Raw genomic sequence first — 8,657 nt, forward strand, 5'->3', positions numbered from 1 at the left:
GCAGAAAGGTTTCACATCTGAGTGACAAGAACACTGCTCATCAGAACAAGGAGCCACAGGCAGGGAGACATTCTTAGGAGTTTATTGACAACAGTGAACAGTACGTACAAGTGATCAACATCTGTGGCCAGGCTGTGCAACTACTTTTACCTAACTTTCCTAACCCTGGCGCTATGTCTTACTGCTCCCCGGACATCCACAGCAGAGGTGGAGGCAGCCTGCTGACTGTGACGCCCTGTCTGTGATGACTTTGGCATCTGCATCCTCTGGAGGGCCAAGACTTGATGGGCCCCGGCTTGCTTTCGGGGTCCTGCTGTGTGGCAGTGGCACCCTCCTTGGCCTGTGAAGTTGGATCTAGGAAGATCACAGGAAGAAGGGAGTCAGATGGGCCGGTCACTCCCAGAGTGACCTGGGTGGATGGCCCCGGAGCATGCACCTGCTGATCCTCCACCCTATGGGTGCCCGAGGGCCCCTGGCTGACTCAGTGTGGAAGGGGTAGCTGGAGTAAGATTGAGCTATCGAGCACCCCTCTTGCGTACACACTGTTGGAGGCCAGTTATAGCATCAGCAAGTGGAGTTAAGCATGCGCAGCAGCGCAGGAGTGATATCCTGGACCAACGTCTCTCTGGCGGCCGCCATTCTGCCAGTGTTGACCTCTGTGCATTGCAATGCCAGCGCTATAACCTCAGCCTGAAGACAGAAGGACTCCTCCATCGTGCCTTGCAATCTGAGGTGTGCAGCGAACATCCCTTCCTGATGTTCCCGAGCTTGCCTTTGTAGCTCCAGCAACTGTGACATGACTGAGTCCAGAGGCTCATTATCTAACTCGGACTCAATAACGTTCTGGCCTCCAGCAGTCCTCTGAGCGGCGGGGATCTGGGAAGTCTCTGCCTTCGCCTGCTGTGGATCAGAAAGTGCGATGTGCTCACCAGGTTGTGATCCCGAGGCTACTCTCAAGGTAGGTCCCACCGAGGTGTGTGTCTCGGCGCTGGTGGAGGTGAGAGCTGTGATGGGACTTCAGGGAGCGTGCCTTCAAATTCCTCTTCAGAGGTTTCTTCAGGGCTTGATTGGAGGCCCTGGGTTATGGATTCTGTCAGCTGTTTGGCAGGTGTACCTGCGAAAGCAAGGAGAGATAATTAGTGCATGGCAGTGGCCTGTGAAAGGGTACACATCACTCACAGCGTGGTTGTCCGATGGATGTCACACTGCTGGATCCTCACTTGGTGGAGCAACGCCGATCTCACCATCAGCACAGGACCGGTCCGGGTCATCGCCGGCCAGCTGGATGGCTCTGTTTTTGAATTCCTTCAGAACTTTGATTTTCGGCATCTTTCCACCTGTCTGCGACCTTTCCCCCCTGTTGTGAGCCGGTTTTTCCTGCATGGATAGAGTTGGGAGAGTGTATCAGGACACCTGTCGGGCCAAATGATAAGTATGCCTGGCCTGTGTGGATGGTGAATAGTCCCATGGATGGGATGAGGACAATGGTAGTATGTGTGAAAGAGTGAATGATGATGTCTCTTGCACTGGCAGCGAGTGAGGGCCCTGTGGATGTGTGATGGGTTTGTGAGTGTGTGAGTTGGGAGTGATGAAAAGAGTAACTTACCCTGGTGGAACCGAAGAGATCATTCAGGTGGCTGTCCTCCTCTGCAGAGCATTTGCGCTGACCACCGCTGCCACCACCTCCCAAGCCGGGTTGGTGACACTGCTACCCATCCTGCGGCCAGAGCAGGGGTAGAGCACATCCCAGCGGGCCTCCACGGCTTCCAGAAGTCACTCGAGGGACCTGTCGTTGAAGCGGGGGGCTGCAGTATTTTTGCCTTTGCTGGCCATGTCTCCCAGGCAGCGGTGGTGAGCTGGTGGTGATAAGCGCTTTGTTGGTGGCTGCCTTTTAAAGGTGGCGGCCGGGGGTGATGCTACGGTGGGGTGATGGTGAGTGGGCAAATGAAAGCCCACTCGCCATGGAAATGGCGTGTTTCGCAGGAGTGAATATACAATGAGGCGGGCTCGGGAAGATACAGCGTGAAAACCTGCCATTTTCATTGACGTTTAGGACTTCATTTTACCCGCCTGCTACTGCACTTAGTGCAATTCTGGGAAAATTCAGCCCATAAAGTACAAAAGCAGGAAAGTTATAGTGAACCTTTATAAAACATTGGTTTGGCCTGAACCCAATTGTGTCCAATTGTGGGCACCACACTTTAGAATGGATATGAAAACATTACAGAGGGTGCAGAAAAGATTCCAGGGAAGAGAGATTTCGTCACATGTGGATAGATTGGAGAAGCTGGGATTGTTGTCTTCAGATAAGTGAATATTAAGAGGCGATGTGATAAAGGCATTCAAAATCATGGAATCTGGACAGAATAGATTGGGATAAGCTTTTCCCATTGGCATGTGGGTCAAGAACCAGAGGACACCGATTTAGGGTGACTGGCAAAAGAAGCAATGGCGACATGAGGATAACCTCCCTGGCACAGCAAGTGGTTAGGATCTGGGTTTCACTGCCTGAGGGTGTGGTGGAGGCAGATTTAATTGTGGTTTTCAAAAGCCAATTGGATAATTATCTAAAAAGAAAACAATTCAGGGCTACATAGAAAAAGTGGAGAAGTGGGGCTAGCTGTGTTGCACATACAGAGAGCCAGCACAGACATAAGGTTTGAATGGTTTTCTCCCGTGCTGTAACCATTCTATGATTCTATTTGTAAGCAGCTTTCTTCGAGGTCAGTGACAAGCATCATCATATCCCCTCTGACCATGAAATCCTGGCCAAAGTGCACAAAACAAATCTCAACTCTTATCAATTGGTCTCAGCACTTATTAACAACAATTCCTTCACCTCAAATGTTCGCAAAAAGCAGTCTCAAAGGAGAACAACGTTTCTGCCAGGAGAAATTAAAGATATTGGGATGCAAAACCCTAAGAAATTGCATTAGTTTCTTCTGCTACAAGATTTCTCATGATTGAAAACAACAAAGGGACAATTAAATAGAGACACCATGAGGAATTGTGTAATTCCTTTAATCCCTTCATACCTCTAATTGCCTGCCAGGATGGGTAGGGATTAGAATTCACTGTGGGAAAACTATAAAAATGACTCTACAAATGCCACTAATCCAAGTATCAGCTGCTGATGGAGATTGAAGTTAATAGAGGAATCAATTTAGTATGATTGCTTTGATTTCCTTTAGCTATTCTTGCTGTGATACACCCTCGTTTCTCATTGCAGGTTTCTGATCTTCACTTTGTTTCAATTTCCCAAATCATAAGATATTGTTTTTGCAGTTTCCAGAATCCTACATCAAAAGTTACTGCAAATGTTTGATGTGGTGTTAGTTTTCTGTTATTTTCCTCATATTGCCCTAAATAGAATACCTGATGGAAATAAATGATTATCAAAATGTTAGAATAAAAGCAAGATTTTATATTACAGCCTGAAAACTAAAGGCACAGGAGATTAATTTGTGTAATGGTTCTCCCACTCAATCATCATAACTTTGGAAGAAGAGCAGTGGAAATTCTAAAACACAAACAGCATAAATGCGATTTACACTGTTTGCACAGGGCTCTTCCACCGAATTGTGGTGGGCAGGAGGAAAATTCCCTGTGGATATTCACCTTAAATGTATCATCATTCCTCAGCAGCAATCAGTGGCAGGATAATAGTTTGGTTGTTCTTGTGGAATGACAGGCAGCACATTATCTAAAAGACCTCAGGCAACCTTGTCCTTACATCACCCTCTGATGTCAATCATGATAAAACAGTGAAAGTTTTTTCTCACATGCAACATCAGGAGGGAGTGACGCAGTGTGTCGATTGTTATTAGGGGAGTCATGGCATATGGGACAAGGCATTGGTTGCATATTTCAGGGTCTTGGATGTACACTGGTCTGACATGATTGCTAAGAGCTATCTTGGTTATCTGGATGCTTGAGGGGGTTAGGGTTCGGAATTATTAAGAGTGTAAAGAAGTGGTAGTGCTGTGGATGGTCTGGAGACTGATGGTGTTTTAGAAGAAGTGAAAAAAATAAGGAACTCATCTCTGCAGAGTGTACAAAAGTGCTTTACTCACTCACTGCAGCTCTGACCTGCTCTGGTATCCACAGCATTTGTATGGTTGTGTTGGTCCAGTTGAGTTTCTGGTCAACAGTGATCTCATTAACCAGAAACATAAATTTTGAAATAACTGATAGAGAACAATACCAGTGTGCATCAATGGCAATGAAGAAAAACTCTGAAAATGTATGAAAACTGCAAAGTTATTCTCAACTGATTGAAATGTTAAGGGAAATTCATAATATTGCACATGCTTATCACAAGTGCAACAGAGTGGCTGATGTGCTTTAATGTAGAGTGCATATATTTTCACAAGGCATGTAAGTTACTGCATGAGTTATTAAATTCCTCAACATATCAGCATATCAGCATTGTGGCACCCCAATAAAACAGAACATTGCAATTTCAATGATTTTCATAATATTACCAACTTGTCTCAAAAGAGATAGTTGTGTTCTCATCATACTTCAGCCTGTTGAAAAACGCTGTGACATTTTCATGCTGTGTCAGGATTTTTCTACATTGCATTTGACATCCAGCTGGGATTGTTTGCAATTCCTGTTACTTAAGATTTACGTATTGCTGATCTTTTTGAGATTGAGATGCATTGCCGACAATCTGCTACATTTTTGCATATTCCTGAATATCTTAAACTTTTCTTCAAGTATACTAGCAGTGACTTAACATGTCCTGTAGTTTACTAAAGAATTCTTTTTTATTCTGAAGAATAATTCAGAACAACTTATATCTGCATAACACCTTTAACATCCCAAGCTGCTTCACAAAAGCATTATTAAGCAAAATATTATACTGAGCCACTTAAGGAGATATTAAACTGCATTTTCACCCTTAAGTTGGGTAGTGGGAGTTGGGAAAATTCCCAGCTTGCCCACCTCAGGAGAAAGTGTCCGTAAAGGCATGAGGTTCATTGATGTGAGGGTTGGAGTTGGGCCAGCCAGCCTGGGGAAAAGTTTGGAGACAGAGACCCTGAGCTGTCAATCAAACTAAGTTTCCTCTTTGGCGCAGGTGTTTCAACAAGGGTAATGGCTGTCTGCGCTTTCAACCAAGCACACATAATGCATACATACATACATCCATTATGCTGGTTGAAACGCATGTGCCTCAGGGAAAGCTTGCTTGATAGACAGCTCAGGCTCTCTGCCCTCTGCTATCAATTTCAAAATGTTTACTTATACAAGGTTAAGTGTTTTCAAAGGCATGTAGTTTTTGTTATTGGTACTTTAAAGAGTCTGGATGATTGACACTAGTATTGCCTTCTAAGTGAAATAACTTTTTAAACATAGTAGAAAATTATGAATGAACTACTTTTTGAAAAAGATTTTCTTTTACATATAGCACTGTCACCAGAGGGTTCATTGGCTCGATACACCATGTAGTGGGTCAATGGGCATGGAAGTGTCATAGCTTGGCATACGGGTCATGATGGGCAATATGGGACAGGTAGAAAGGCAGAGCTTGGCATAGGGAGAATTGGGGCCATGGGGGTGAGTAGGGGGTGTAGCTTCCCATGGGGGTCCAGTGGTGGGGGGGGCTTGCCTTTTAAAAGGTCCCTTCATGCAGACTAGGGTTCACCACTCCTTTTACAGGCCATGAACCACAACTCTTTAAAAACCTGGCCCAACTCCAGGAAAATTGGGGAGGAGTAGGACATGCCTATCTCCGCAATGGTCCTGGCCAGGTCGGGAGTGCCGGATGCAGGCCTTTGACAGGAAACAGCCCAAACCCTTTAAAGGCAATCCTGAAAATCAGACGGCTTGGGAATGAGGTTGGGAATCCTGGTCAGGACACTCTGCTATTTTTAAAGGGCTCCTGATTCATCCTGACTTTGTGAAAATCTTTGCAGAAGACCAAAGGCTTTGTAAAAGAGGTAGCTTTTTAGGTGTGTCTGATAGGAGGGAAGTGAAGTAGAGAGGTGTAAGAGGAGTTTCCCATGCTTACAGCCTAAGCAAGTGAAGGTACGGTGACCCATTGTGGAGCAATTAAAATCAGGGATGCTCAAGGGGCCAGAATTAGATGGCACAGGTATCATGCAGGCTTGTGAGGCTGAAGGAAATTAAAGAGAACAGGGGGTGGAATTTTCTCAGAATTGCACTAAGTGCGTTAGCGGATGGGTAAAATGGAGTCCTACCTGCTGATGAAAATGGCGGGTTTTCACGCCATATCTTCCCTCATTATATATTCACTCCCGCGAAACACGCTGTTTCCATGGCGGGTAGGCTCTCATTGGCCCTTCCACCATCACCCTGATGTGAGTGACCGGCCCATCCGAGCCCTATCTTCCTGTGAGCTCCGTAGATCCAGCTTCACAGGTCGAGGTGAGTGCCATTGCCACACAGCAGGTCCCCGAAAGCAGGCCGGGGCCCTCCAAGTCTCAGCCCTCCAGAGGACGCCCGCCAAATTCATCACAGACAGGGGGTCACAGTCATCAGGCTGCCTCCAACTCTGCTGTGGTTGTCTGGAGAGCACAAACACGTAGTGGCAGGGGTTAGGAAAGTTAAGAGGAATTAGTTGCATAACCTGGCCATAGGTGTTAACCCCTTGTACATAATGTTCACTATTGTCAATAAATTCCCAAGGATGTTTCCCTGCCTCTGGCTCCTTGTTCTGATGAGCAGTGTTCTTGTCACTCAGATGTAAAACTTTTCTGCACAAGATAAAAGGCAAGTGTCTCACCTGGGTGGATGGCCCCAGAATGTGCACCTGCTGATCCTCCTCCCTATGGGTGCCCGAGGGCCTCTGGCTGACTCCATGAGCGGAAGGGGTAGCTGGAGTGAGATCAAGTTGTCCAGCACCCCTCTGACGTACACATTGTTGGAGGTCAATTATGGTATCAGCGATGGAGTTGAGCATGCGCAGCAGTGCAGGAGTGACGTCCTGGACCAAAGTCTCCATGGTAGCCGCCATCCTGCTAGTGTTGACCTTGGTGCATTGCAATGCTGGCGCTATCACCTCAGCCTGAAAATGGACGGACTCCTCCATCGTGCCTTGCAATCTGAGGAGTGTAGTGGACATCCCTTCCTGATGTTCCCCAGCTTGCCTTTGAATATCCAGCAACTGTGACATGATCGAATGCAGAGGCTCATCATCTGACTTGAACTCAGCAACGTTCTGGCCTCCAGCAGCCCTCTGAGTGCCGGGAATGGGAAGTCCCTGCCTCCACCTGCTGTGGATCAGAAATTGTGATGTGCTCACCAGATTGTGATCACGATGCCACTCTAAAGCTAGGTCTGACCGAGGTGTTTTGTCTCTGCACTGGTGGAGGGTGTGGGTGAGCGCTGTAACCGAACTTCAGGGAGGGTGCTTTCAGATTCCTCACTGCAAGTTGTCATCATCCTCCTGCAACTGAGCGACTATTAGGACCTCCACTGCATCTCCATGATAGGAGCAATTTCACAGGTGGTATTGGCGCTGCAATAAGCCAGACTGGAGTCAAACGTTCAGAACTGTGATGTGAGGATCTGCGAGGATACCTCACTGCATGTTGTCATCATCCTCCACAAAGCTGGTAGCCAAGAGAGCATCCCAAGTGCGCCTGCCTTGTCTAGCCAGTGAGAGAGCCTCATCCCCATCGTCGTCACCACCGAGAACCCTCTCACCTTCATCGCCGTTGGCATACTCCTCATCGGAGATGTGCAGCTTCTCCATCTCCTCCTCAGCCAGCCTCTCACCCCATTGCAGCGCCAGGTTGTAAAGGGCGCAGCAGACGACAATGATGCACAACACCCTCTCCGGACTATATTGCAGGGCTCCACCAGACCGGTCCAGGCACCAGAAGGACATCTTCAGTATCCCAATGGTCTGCTCCACCAAGTTGCGAGCTGCTGCTTGAGCCTCATTATAGCATCGCTCTGCTGCAGTTTGATGCTGCCGCATGGGTGTCATCAGCCACGGCCTCTGTAGGTAGCCCTTGTCCCCAAGGAGCCAACCCTGCAGCCTCTGTGGACCCTGGAAGTCTGCAGGGATCTGCGAGTGACTCAGGATGTAGGCGTCGTGCACACTCCCTGGAAACCGTGCGCACACCTGCAGGATGCGTTTGTGCTGGTCGCATACAGGCTGCACGTTCAGTGAGTGGAAGCCCTTGCAGTTGAAGAAGTTCATTGAGTGTAACAATGGAGACCTGAGTACCACATGAGTTCAGTCAGTTGCACCCTGTACATGTGGGAATCCCCAGATGAGGGGGAATCCAATGGCTTTTGCATCCTGGCTGTCCCGGGCGAAATGCACAAAATTGTGCGCCATGGAGAAGATGGCATCCGTGACCTCATGGATGCATTTGTAGGTGGCACATTGTGAAATCCTACAGAGGTCACCTGTGGAGCCCTGAAAGGAGCCATTGGCATAGAAATTGAGCGCCATGGTCACTTTCACAGCCACTGCAGTGGATGCCTTCCATGTGGTGGTGGTTTGGTGGAGTCCTGCAATACAGTCCGCAGAGGGTGTCTGCAGAGGGTGTCATGCATCATTGATGTTTGCTGCACCCTTTACAACCTGGCGCTGCGATGGGGTGAGGAGCTGGCTGAGGAGGAGATGGAGGAGGTGCACGTCTCCTCCGATGAGGAGGATGCTGACAGGGATGAGG

This window comes from Cetorhinus maximus, chromosome 7 (assembly GCF_964194155.1).
Source record: "Cetorhinus maximus chromosome 7, sCetMax3.hap1.1, whole genome shotgun sequence".
NCBI classification, from domain to species: domain Eukaryota; kingdom Metazoa; phylum Chordata; class Chondrichthyes; order Lamniformes; family Cetorhinidae; genus Cetorhinus; species Cetorhinus maximus.